Source organism: Pristiophorus japonicus, chromosome 12 (assembly GCF_044704955.1).
Source record: "Pristiophorus japonicus isolate sPriJap1 chromosome 12, sPriJap1.hap1, whole genome shotgun sequence".
In the NCBI taxonomy this organism is placed as follows: domain Eukaryota; kingdom Metazoa; phylum Chordata; class Chondrichthyes; family Pristiophoridae; genus Pristiophorus; species Pristiophorus japonicus.
The window spans coordinates 54,301,433-54,314,915 of NC_091988.1; the positions used below are offsets into that span (position 1 = coordinate 54,301,433).

General features: G+C 41.2%; 1 protein-coding gene across 11 annotated transcripts in view; it reads left to right on the forward strand.

Annotated features, from left to right (window-relative positions):
* Positions 1 to 3,989: 3,989 nt before the first annotated feature.
* The window catches only part of setd5 (SET domain containing 5), a 199,567-nt gene continuing 190,073 nt past the window's right edge, over positions 3,990 to 13,483 (forward strand). For 7 of the 11 annotated variants that reach the window (XM_070895511.1, XM_070895502.1, XM_070895505.1 and 4 more), the window contains exon 1: positions 3,990 to 4,654. The gene's annotated coding sequence lies outside the window, so the exon portion shown is untranslated. Of the gene's footprint in view, positions 4,655 to 6,271; positions 6,405 to 13,483 lie in introns of those variants that run through there. The other 4 variants (XM_070895501.1, XM_070895508.1, XM_070895504.1 and 1 more) reach the window with 1 other exon arrangement.

Consider the following 13,483-nt stretch of genomic DNA (forward strand, 5'->3'; position numbering starts at 1 on the left):
CCATTCTAGTCAGAGGTAATTGGAACATTTAAAAAAAATAAAACAAATCTATTTCTTGTAAACACTACAGCTCACGTAAAGGGTTGAATCATTAAAATAGTGACTAAGTCTTCCCTTCCAAGAGCCCATAATCATTAAATTGTAGTTTAGACAATATATTTGCACCTGGAGTTGAGGAAACTGAGTAGTTCCAGTCAGGCATGCAGTGCACTTTAATGAGTATTACAAAGGGTTAACCCATTTCCTCATAATATTGGTGTAACTACCATAAAATGCACTGTTCTTCTTCTTTATGGGCTCAAAGGTTATCGAGGCCAGGGGTTCTCAACCAGGAGGTCGCGAGAAGGTTTTGAGGGGTCCTCTTTAAAAATGTCAAATCTGAGCAATTTGTAATTAGTAACACTCAGATGAGATGCTGTCGGAAGTTTGGATTGAACTTTGAAAGTTTGGGAAAGCAAATGATTAGAGGGCTTGTAGACAAAATGATCTCGACCTGTCCTAGATGGCTGAGAGTCAGGTTTTTCCGGGCAGAGTTGCAGTGCAGTGATCATTCACGCTCCTCGTGGCAAAGCAGAGGGAAAAGATGGAGAACTGGTTGGGAGCTATGTACAGACGAAGCACTGACACCCAGTGAAGCTTATGCATCATCATCATAGGCAGTCCCTCGGAATCGAGGAAGACTTGCTTCCACTCCTAAAGTGAGTTCTTTGGTGGCTGAACAGTCCAACACGAGAGCCACAGACCCCGTCACAAGTAGGACAGATATTTGTCAGGTGAAGTGGCACTGGTTTATCTCGCGCTCCTTCCGTTGCCTGCTTCGTGCTTGCAGCGTTGAGATTCGAAGAGCTCAACGCCCTGCCAGATGCACTTTTCCCACCGAGAGCAGTCTTTGGCCAGGGTCGCCCAGGCATCAGGTTTGTGTGTCGCACTTCATCAGAGAGGCTTTGAGGGTATCCCTGTAACATTTCCACTGCCTAGCTTTGGCTCGTTTGCTATGAAGGAGCTCTGCATATAGCAGTTCCTCTTATGCATATAGAGCTCCTTTATAACCTCTTCATTAAACTAAAATGGACCAGCAGGTGTTTTTTGGGGGAGGGATCTCATTTGTAGATAGTTCAAACTCAGTAAGATCTCTGGTTGGTAGAGTTTGAATGAAATTAACAGGAATGTTAAGTGGAGTGTCACACCTGGCAGTTGCTGTTGAGGGCCTCTCCCCTTTTATAGGGGGCACTTGGAAAAAAAAAACTGATTTTAGTGCCCCCAAAAATCACCAAATAAAAAAGGCCTTGTGAAATGTTTGTAGTGTCCCCCAGATCGGGGGGGGGGGGGGGGGGGGCGCACACTTGATCTAATGTTTGTTTTGTTTACTCAAAAAGAGTTGAGGGCCTAGATGGGTGATAACAGCCTGATTTGCCACCTGGCCCTCCCCTGGGTACAGGTGACAATGCAGACCAGGTTATGGGGGTTGGCATATTGATTCCATGTATTGATCATAGTCAGACATGATGGTGTGAACACAATGTAGCCAGCCTGGTCTGCTAACTCATACACTTAAGATTAACAACCTTTTATTTTAAATATAAAAATACAAATATTTGATGAATTTTTATGCATGTTGAAGGATATTAGGACTGGGGAAATAAACTGTTGGATACTCGAGTCAAATGTAGTACAACAATAAGCACACATGTGTTCCCCCACCTTGTAAAAAAAAACTCCTAACTTAGTGATACTTTGAAGGAACAATCTGCTACAAACTTCTATACCACCCTCTGCCCCATTCCAAATTAAAAAACATAATACATTGAATTGTATAACTTATTTTTATACAGAAAAAAATACTGGGGGGGGGGGGGTCTATGGAATTTGTACATTCAGGTGAACGTGAAAGATCCTATAGCACTTTTTTTGAAAAGCATAGGAGGTATCCCCGGTGTCCTAGCCAACATTTATCCCTCAATCAACATCACTAAGACAGATTATCTGGTCATTATTACATTGCTGTTTATGGGAGCTCGCTGTGCACAAATTGACTGCCACGTTTCCTACATCTCGAAGTACATTGGCTGGATAGCGCTTTGGGACAGTCGTGAAGGGTGTGATATAAATCCAAGTCTCTCTTTGAGAAGCAAGGTTGGGAACCTCTGATCTAAACAGTAAGTTGGCAACCAAGATTGTTCCATGCCTAGAATGCAAAGGTTGCCACCTATTTCTTAAAAAGGTGCTAGTTTTCTAAAATAATTTTCAGATTCTAACTATTGGACTGCAACTACAAGATTTAAAACGTGTAGCTCAATCTACAGTGACAATCCCAAAATCCCTACAATCATCTGTCCTTTACATGCCAATTTCATTTAAAAAATCAAGTTAGCAGTATAGTAGCTTAATCCTGAAAATGTCTGCTCTCTTTGCCAATGATGGGACTGGGCAACTCAGCAAGCTAACAATTACCAGGACGTAATTATTCCTCCTGTACAAAAACTCTCACCCCAACCAACATTGAAAAATAAAGACTTGCATATATATATTTATGAACTGCAAGTCTTAAATCTTATCACTTTAATCCAAGTAATTGTCCTGGCCGACATTTATCCCTCAATCAACATAACAAAAGTAGATTATCTGGTCATTTTCACATTGCTGTGTTTCCTACATTAAATGGAAAATCATTTCCAACGCTGATTACACTTCAGAAAGTATTTAATTGGCTATAAAGCGCTTTAGGATGTCTGGTGGTTGTGAAAGGAGTTGTATAAAGGAAAGTATTTTAATATTCTCCTCTGGAAGCAGTCTACATTTAATTATCTGTTCTTAATGGTTTCCTTTGTTATTATACATGATCATTCCTATCCTAAATTTAACATGAATACGTCCCTAAACACAAGGCACGGTGAAACATATAAAATATAGATATACAACTCAAGATCGAATAGTAAGCCAGTGGATCTTTAGCAAGTCAAAAAAAAATCGCGGAAACGGGAAGGTTGAATTAGAACAGGGGCCAGGTGTTGGGGGGGGGGGGGGGGGAGGGGGCTGCCGGCAGCCTGGGTGGTGGTTCAGCGATTAGATCATTCGGTGAATGAACGGGGCGCCATTACAAGCGGACGTGACGATGCTGGATCCTTCTTCAACCGCCTTAAAAAAAAATCCCCACCGCTTTCCGACCCTTAAAAAGAAAAGTCGTCGACTAAAAAAATCTACCGCGCCGCACGGAGAAAATGAGTGTTACATACCCGACAAAAAACAAGGGACGCGGGGAGCTCCCGAGAGCTACTCCCGAGGTGGGGCTCCCGCCGGCGCCATTTTGTTCAGAGAAAAACAAATCACATTTCGCCTTGGCTGCCCATATTAAAACGGATTTCTCGACGCTAATCCGACACAGTAAGATAGGTTTTAAAAGCATTAATACATTGTTTCTTTTAAAAATAAATAAATAAATATACACAAAAAGCCAACAAGCGCCGTGATATCTGCGATCCGCGCTACCACATCAAAGCCACACCACCGATCAGGTTTTTAATTTTATTTTTTAAGTTTGGCTTTTTTTTTACAATCCACAAATCAAATGGACAGCACTCAACAATCGGTTAGTGGCTGAAAAAGGACAGATTTTGTCTAGCTTTCTTTTTTGTTGGTAAGGAAAATCCACCGAATTTTTCGTATTGTTAACCATGTCCTTCCCGCACATTCCAATGCCGTCTCTGCCGCCCGCTTATGCTTCCACACTGAGCCAGCCACCCTCCCTCACAGAGGGCGAAAGAGGCGTGGCCTGATTGACGTGCGGCTGGACGTTGACTGACACTCAGACCGGACCAATGGAAATCCGAGGAGGGCGGCGTGACCTCCCCTCCTCGCGAGGCGTCACCGGCTGGGTGTTGAGTTCAGACAATCCAATCGTGCGCGAGCAAGGCGGGCTCTGTCTGATCCGCCCCCTTTTGCACTGGAGTGGGAGGAGGAGATGATGGACAGCTTGGGGGGGGTGTGTGTGTGTGAGGGGGTTAGGCGCAGTCCCTGCCCACCGGGCTAGCCCCTGCGCGCAGTCACGGTGGGCCCCGTGTCTTTTGTCAGGGCGGCCCGCCATTTCCGAGCGAATGCTGGCTGGCTAGGAGGAGGGGCCGCGCCAGGCCGGGCCGCCAAAGGCAGCAGCGGAGGCGCTCCAGACTGAGGCCAGCGCTGACGAGCAGGAGTCGGCCTGGGTTGCAAACAAGAGACAGAGAGTGAATTTGTCACCGTTATAATGAATGCTCACCTGAGGGGAAAAGTCCCAAAATAACCACAGAAACCTTATATTGTGCCCGTCGGACCAAGCTTTTCTTTTTTGTTTGTTTTTTAAAAAAAAACCCTATTTGGTAAATCGTGAGCCTTATCAACAATCTTCAACCCCCCACCCCCCTCTTTTCCCCGGCACCTCCTCCTTTTCCCCACCCCCTGAAACGTCAGTCTGAAACAGTAAAGGCACGGTCGGTGTGCTCAGGAAAGTCCGAGGCTCTGTTTTAGGCCTGGTTGGATGAATCCTGAGTTTTATTTTGACAAAATAAAACCAAAACAAAAAATAAACACACAAGGAAAGAGAGTGAGAGAGAGAGAGAAAAAGGATCACTAGAAGAGGGGAGAAGGCAGCCCTGTTCAGAAACGATTATTGAGAGAAAAACCGGTGAGTTTTCCTGTTTATAATCGGGTTGCCAAGGAGTTTTGATGGTTTTATTGGTGTTGGTGATGATGGTGTTTACATGATGAACACTGCGCACTTAAAAAAAAAACCTGAGATCATTATAAACCGATTTTCAAACATCCTTTTCCATTTGAACCTTAGGTAATTGCATTTAAAGAGATAAATAAGTAAGCAAATATGTGAGGTTACTGTAGATTTGTTCCACTTCATGTAACTTCTTCATCTCTGGATTTTCTTCATTAGAATACCATAACAAGGAAAGCCAGAGAGGTTGGGCCCCATGGTAGCATTGCAGCTGAGAGACATTATCCAATCCTGGGGTCTGCTCTTCCTCTCAAAAAAAATCATCTCCATTCAACCTTCTTAATTATAATGTTAAAAACTTAAGTACTATATCATCAAAGTATTATGATGCAAATGTAGATACAGAATTAATTAAGCATTTTTCAATACATTGGATCATGAAAACTTATTTCTAAGTCATGGTGTGTTACAGTAATTAGAAAATCAGATTGAATGTTTAGGACTTTGGTATTCTGTGATGGCCAAATCAGATGATGGCATCTAGGTTTTGGTCTACTTGCAGAATCAATGATGCCCCAGCAAGATAAATTGAGAGAATGGCAATTGTGAAGATTTTCAATCCTTGATTTTGTTTGTGTTGGACAATTGTACGAATAGTGTTTGATGATTGATATTTGTAATGAAGGAAATAAGCACAGCACAATTTCTGTCTTTTTATGAGAAAATGTAGCACAGGAGGACATGGGCTCTTTGAACCTCATGGTCCAGGGAGGAATTGTGTTCTCGGTGATGGTGTTTGCTTTAGTTTAGCCTGTCTCAGTTGCATTTTATTGCAGAGCTTCTAGATAAATTCAGAGTTAGCTTTCACCAGGAGTCAGCATACAAAGTCGTCTTGGGATGAGAAGGATAAGGAGATGTATAGTTGAGCTGAAAATGTTTTTTTTCAGCAAATGAAGATGCTTTGGTTTTCAATGTGGGGAGATGAGATCTGCGTCATAAATCTACAGCCTACGTTATAATGGAATTGAAATGCATCCTCAGTTCATTTTACCTTTATTAATCCAGTTTCTAGAACTTCAGACGGTAAATTCTTAGTTAAACGTTCTTTATCTTCTCTCCCCATGTGAGTCTGAGGATAATTAACCCTTTAAAACTAAAAAAAACTTCGGTTGCAAGTGATAGTAACAAACTACACAGTTTGTTATAAAATGTAAGTTATGATGTGATGGGCCTTCTACCTTCCTTTATAACTATGTTTCTATGAGGCCGAACAATAAATCGCTGTAAATTCAACGCTCCACCGCGTCACCAGGAAGCCAAATCTTGTGTCTTTAAAAAAACGATCTCCAGACCAAGAATCCTGATTGCGAGTCCTAACTTTGTATCTAAAATATTGCTTTGAACGCAGATCTTTTCTTCAATAGTAAACTGCATAATAACTCAATTTTCTTGTCGTGTAAAATGATCCTGATAATCCATAACCCTAAACTCTGACCCAGTTATTTACCCTTAAATCTGCACAGAGGTAACTTGTGCCGTGGGTGTGTGTGTGAGCGAGAGAAGGGGGTGGGGGAAGGGTTGGTAGTCTGCTCTTACTGTGTGTTGGTTTTGTCTCAAGGTTTTTTAAGGTTGGTCTTCGAATGGTTATTTGAAAGTTATTTGGTTTTAATATCGAATTTCTTGGAAATTGTTTCAGTAATAATCGAAGGTAAGAATGTGCATTAACACAAGAGATTTAACGTGGAACCGTGCTTATTTTTTCAGAGCAAATATTATCAGGATCTACGAAAGATTTAGATTAATAGTATATATATGATTTTTTTTCTTGTATTAACTTCCAAAGCTATATCTGATTTACTGCTTTATTTAAAGTAATTTAATCCATATAAGCGGTCGTGAAAGCATAAAATCGATTATTAGGACCCTGCGTTGTAATCACAGAATTAAAAAAGACAGAAAACAGGTTAGTGTTGTGATCTTTTTGTAGAACTAGTTTATTGGCTAGATAGAATCCTGCTCTTTACTGGAACAAGCTTGCTAAATTCGGCGTTAGCGGAAATTGAGTCTGAGGCTTTGAAGTTGGGGCAAGGCCCGGTATGTCTGGGAAGCCAGGATTGCACTTCAGGGGCCTCAGTCAAATGTTTGGCGCTGAACAGTCGATACAACACTTGTACTGGTCTTCTGTTTCCTCGGATAAGGATGGTAAAAGTGGTTTTGTTCCGTTTATTTTGTTATATAGAGGTCAGTGGTGAATTCTCCCATATTGTATTTTTAATGAGAAAGGGGGAGGGGTAGAGCAACCACGTACTGCATACTGAAATAGAAATGCTCTGTATAATATATTTTTAAATCATGTTGCCTGTTTCTGGTGCATTTTTACCATCTTACAATCACCTTGTGAAGTTTTAAGATTACTATTCTGAAACCAGCGATTCGTTTTCACAAGGACGAGTCCGAGAATTCCTGTACAAGAGCCAGGGGTGGGGGGAGGGGACTGATTTTAAATCAAGCTTCATCAGTCCCAGTACTTCGACAGATCCAAGGCTCAAAATATTGGTGTTACCAAAAATATTTTTATTTGCTGATTGGAGTTTGAGTGAGGGGAAATAAAAAAAACATAAATGATTGATATTTTGGGAGTTAAACGATCTTTTTGCATAGCAGTTCAGTGGGTTGCACTTGCAGCTTTTCAAACCTGGGTTTTTAAGCAGAAGCTAGCAATCCGCGTAAGAATATGCGATTTAGCAAGAAGATTCGTATTTGATACTAACAAAAGTACAGATTGTTCAGGAGTCCATATTGGGTAATATACTAAGATTTGTAAGATTAAAAACGCTTTGCGTTTTATTTAAAATTATTACACATCGTGTTGTTTCATTCACTTCTTGATCTATTGCTCGAAAGTATTGTGCAATTAGAGGCTTTTTGGCCGCTTTTTATGACTCTGGCCCAAGGAAAAAAAATAAAATTCGAAATGAGATTAGGTCTGAATGACTCTCGCACATCCTTTAAACTGTGCGTGTTCTAAAACTATAGATTACAAATGTTAACATTGAGCAAACTAGCGATTCTTCATTTATTAGTGATTTATTCCATTTATAGGTGACGAGAAAGTGCAAAAGAGACCTAAGTGAATGGCTTTGTGGCTACGGGACAATCCCTGCCTGTAGCTACTTAGAGATTGTGTGTTGCAGTTTAGGATGTGGGGGAGGGGAAGGAGCGCCCGTGTAGAATGCCACTTCATTGATATACTGTAGTGAACGTTGCGATGCATTTCTTCAAGTCACGGGTTGAAATTGCTCCCGGGACTAAAATGTTTTTGGCAGATTTGCACAGTTTAGGCAATATTTTATGGTGTTAGGAAATCAACTTGAATGTGTAACTAATCAGTATCTGAAATATTTCTGAATGTTTCTCTTCACAATCCTTGTGTGGGTTGTTAAAGCTTTCAGTGAACCTGTGACGTGTCTATATATATATATATACACGAAATAACATTTTATATATTTTAACAAAGTTGCTAAAGTAAATAGCTGCGTGGGAGAAGTTGGCTAATGCCTGCAGTGAAATTTGATCTTGCATGAAGTTCCCAAGAATATTAATGAATAGGCAGATGGTCGTGCTGTGTTGGTCTGAGTGAAGACTTTGTTTAAATTTTGGCCACTCGAATAAAAAAATGGTGCTGCTTCTCGCACATTAAACCTCAAATGCTAAATACATTCTGCAAGTTTGTGCATTATCGCCGTTTCAAACATTGCTGTTTTTGTTTGAGCTTTAGTGAGCAGACTTGACGCATTGGATCTTAGGAAATGGCTCCATGCATTGTAGAGGATGCGAGTAGATTCGCAGATGACTAAAAGGCAAATTGCATAGGAGGTGCGGCAACTTGAACAAAAAAAATAATTTCACCTGAATACAAATAGGGGATTTTAAAATGATAGGCTACCACATTTGTACTTTTGTAGGGCAATGATTCCTTATCGGTAGCGGCCCGCATGAAGCCTGGGGCTGGAGTGCTTGATTGCCCAGCTTAAGTTACACGGATCTTGGCTGACAAAGCTTCTACAATTCGCGCTATTTTTTTCATTAACGAAATGGTTCCTAGTGTTTTTTTCAATCAGTACGATATCTAAAGTGATTATAGTATAGGATCTTGCCTTTTAAAAATGTGATTTGAGAAGTTCTATTAAGGTTTAATCAGAGGTTAAATATTTAGGAGTAAGAGAGTTGGATATTACGAAATCGTGCTGTAATAAGCCCGAGTAGGCCTTTTGTGAAAATGGCTGCTGTTGCCTGTGATCTGGCTGCATGGGTGGTTTCTCTGTCCTGTAGCTGGCCTTTATTTACTATGTAAAGAACGCTGCGAAGAACCTTTTGTGTAATTTTCCGCAATATCCACCTAATTAAGTTGTATGGTATTGACACATTTAAAAAATAAAATAAGTAAATATTTGCAAAAGGCTGCTTATTGTAACACTGGTTTTGTATTCAGTTAGTATTCCTCAAGCCCAATATTCCTATGTCGAGCCTCAGTAATTGTATTTTATTGGAAATGTAATGGGAGGTGAAGAATTAAGCGTTGCAAGTGCTAAACCTTTTATTCACCTAAGTGCGAATATTATGTACAAATCTAAACGGTAGTTGCTCCCGAGTTTTATTTCGAAATTCTGAAGCCTTTTGTCTCCACAGGTTTTGTACACGGCACAGCGTTTGGTAAAGAAAGAAATGGGGAGGGGAAAAAACACACATGGAAGTGGAATTTTCTGAAATTGTGCTGCATTGGTATCCCCCCACAGCTGGCTCCTAATTGCTTTTATAGTAGTAACTGGAATTGCAGCAAAAGGATAATTGTCATTGGGGATTTTTTTCCTTGTGCGTTTCCGATTGACTGCTAATTTAATGGATAAAGTCTGGGATTATAGACATGTCCGCAGTCTAGAGCAGGGCTTGCTAAGAGGCAAGGCCAGCACCTCCACTGCTAATGCAACCTAAACTCAAGGCAGCCATTTTCCTAATTTCAGCCCACAAAATATATTCACTGTACTACATTTTTTTTGCTAATTGAGGCAAGGCTTATAAAAACCTTACATACAATTTGCAAGGTTAGACTTAAAAAAAATCTAACAAAATATCTGTGAGAAGGTATTGCTCGTAAGTTTATTTAATAACTATCGTGCTTAATAAATATGGTACTGATGGAACTAGTTTGATTCTCTCGGCAGTACATGTTTAGAAATTACTTTGTAATGGACTGGAAGACATTTCGTATGAGTTTAGACGTTTGTATCATGGCGCATTAACAGACTACAGTCGTTGTAACGTTAGGTAATTAGTTCAAGTTGCATTTCTCTTATCCTCGAGAAGGATTTATGGCGAGATATGGAAACGAAGCCCTTTGGCTCCATTTTCTTCAGGGGTTGGAGTGATCCCAATACGAATTCCCCCTTTATCAAGCGATCGACGGCTTGGATTTTGATTGGCTGATCGCATTAATGAAACGCACAGAGTAAAAATTGCAAAGAGAAAGCAATCAATTCAAAATTGACGATAAATCACAGAGCTACAACTTGTTTTGTGATTAGGGGATTCTGGCAGATAATTTTCAATAAAGTGGTGTCTAGTTAAACATAGGTTCGACTGATAGTGAAACACCGGAAATCGTTGTTTGAAATACTGGAAGGCTTACTCCATGTATTCAAATAAAATCAGCACACCTCCTTTTTTCGATAACCTTACATCCAAAGATCTACTTAGATGTTTGCTTCGATTCGACGCTGCGCGACCCATGTGTTGCAAAGTGCAAAACAAGAGTATCTTTTAAATTGCAGTCTTTAATAGTCGTTCGCTAACTGCCCTGCTGCAGTCAAGTAGATGTCATATTGCAAGGTTTGTGGTTGCCAGAGCTGTCACCAATGGCGGGTTGCCCACCGCCTCCCACCACTCCTGTCTGCAACCCTGTGCTTGTCCAATATGTTTGATAGAAATGCCTTACCAGAAGTAACTGAGGCACTTTAAAGAGAAATGGAGCTGACACCGACAGAAACAAAAACACCGCCGTCATTTCCAAGGCTGTCTAAATTAAATCGTGATTTCTCGAATATCACTGGCAACAATTCTGCTCTAATATATCTAATTAGCTAAGGGAGTCGTGAGAAATTAACAGGACAGAAGGGGAGCTCTGGGCAGCCTTGAATTCGGGACGCCATTTTTGACAGGGATGTGTGCACGTACACAAAACGCAAATCGATATGGTTTTATACAAAAATGGATGTTGGAGGGGGAAAGTGCACTTCACGCTTTGGATTTGCCGGTGCCATTGCAACCAAGGAGAGGAATGCAGGGCGTGCGATTGCTGAAACAGCCTGTGCCTGGAGGTGGATTAATGCGCTCCAAGAGATTGCATCATCCCCGCTCCCACTGGGCCTTTAAAACCTTTTCCAGCTGTAAAGTAGCCAAAAATAAACCAATAATGAAACAGCACAAACACAGGCTGCTGATTCTATTGTAAGCATTCTTGCAGCAGGTAAAAATGTATAAAGGAATTGTAGTGAGCAGTGCCCGCCCGCCTGCCTTCATTTCAAACCCATCGCAGCTATCGGATTACTTTAATTTTTTTCTGGTTTTAAAAATCATCACTTAATGGTTGTCAGATTTAACTTATATAAAATAACTGCAAGGAACTAATTACAGATATACCATCCTATCATTTGTAATTCACCCTGATGCAATTAGTCTGACGGCGCATTCACACGCTATCCATTCAGGTCGAAGGGAACGGCTCCAGTTTGCTTTGAGTTTGGAGGGACAGATCATACTTGCACTTCCCAAACCCGAGCTGAGTTGGTAGAGAATCGTTAACATTGTGACAGCATGTTTGCGTGGTGACGTTACGGCACATGCGCACAAAACAGCAGTTAATTTTGTAGCCATTAAAAAAAATATTTCTAAAATCCTCCCTGGGAGGGACAACCAATTGTGGGGGACCATTTTAGACGATGTTTTTCTCTCACCTGTCCTGAACTGTAGGAGACTACATTTATACAGTATGGTTTAACATCTGCATTCTCCGACTGAAACCACCCAAGTGCAAAGTCGTGTGTGGAGATTTATTCAGTCACACCCTGTTTACAGAGCCTCTTTAGCATTGCGGGAGGCGGGGAACCGCTAAAAGATGGCCTGTGACTGTATCCTGAAAGAGTGCAGTAAATCCAGACCAGTGTCAAAGAAAATGAGTTTCTAAAAAAAAATGTTCCCTTCCACACCTCTGTCATTGTACACCATTCCCAGGCGGAAAAGGGAGTTGAGGTGATCTCACCCTCTACCAGTGTTGCTGTGTAAATGACTATTGCAAGATGTGCCAGGGCAGTCCAAGTTGACTCGTCCTGTATTTAAATAAAATCGCCCCTCCCTCTTCTGTGTAGAAGTGTTTTACCCATTTTTAGTACTTGCCTTTTCAGTGTTTTCAGCAATTTCCCTGTTGTGCATGTAATCAGAAGAACTGTATAATTGTGCCTATAGAAACGTCAACTTGTTTTTTTTAAATTGAGAAACCTTACAAGACGTCACGAAGGTTGGGAAAAAAGTAGGATAAGAAAAGATAAATCGAGGGGTCATTATCATCATAGGCAGTTCCTCGAAATTGAGGAAGACTTGCTTCCACTCTCAAAGTGAGTTCTCAGATGACTACAGTCCAATGCGGGAATTACAGTCTGTTTCACAGATGGGGCAGACAGTGGTTGAAGGAAAAGGGTGGGTGGGGAGTTTGGTTTGCCGCACACTCCTTCTGCTGTCTGCGCTTGTTTTCTGCATGCTCTCGGTGACGAGACTCGAGGTGCTCAGAGCCCTCCCGGATGCTCTTCCATCACTTAAGGCGGTCTTTGGCCAGGGACTCCCAGGTGTCGGTGGGGATGTTGCATTTTATCAAGGAGGCTTTGAGGGTGTCCTTGAAACGTTTTCTCTGCCCACCTGGGGCTGTGATTTTGCAACACTAAGCTTGGATTTTAAAAGTCTGTACGTTGTAGTTGTAAGGGAAGACTGACCAAGGCAAGAAGGTTCATTGTTTTGAGGACCTGGGAAAGAATGAATTTGAGGTGATGTTGGATGAGTCTTGATTACTCGAGGGGCCGAATGACCTCCTGCTCCTATGTCTTATGTTATATTAAGATGGTCAAAGGTCCTTGCACACTTACTGTTCATCTAAAATGTGCAGAATTACTTATGATGATACAGAGAAGGAAAGAGAACCTAATGGTATATTTGAAGCTTCGAAGGAACGAGAGGGGGAATTTCAATGGGGAACTGGTCATAGGAGAATTAAAAAAAATAGGAAGCTTGTGACTGGGAGAAAAAGGTTGGAGGCTAGAAGTGAGAGAAGGATCACCTGTCAGAGAGCTAGTTTTTACTTGTTTCCTTTTTCACAAGCATGGGATAGCTGTTGGAATAGCTTCCCCCAGATGCGGGAGTAATATTCAAAGGTTGTTCTGTGGCACCCATATTGCGTTAGAAGCTAATATCTTTTGGAATTTTTGTACTCCGTCTTATTTCAGAATAAAAATATTTTTAACACTGGTTACTGGAATTTCAATGCACTTCTATATGTTCTTTCAGAGAATTGTGTGGGTCCTGTACTCATGACTTTCCTGGTGACGTGTATGGACATTGCAGTAGCCATGAGAAAATGTGTCACTACATTATATGGGCTAAGACTCTTAGATAGATGGCCAAAATAATAATTGGGCTGAACCCCGTGGAAGCCAGCAAGTTTCATCAGCTGTGTAGTGGTATGTG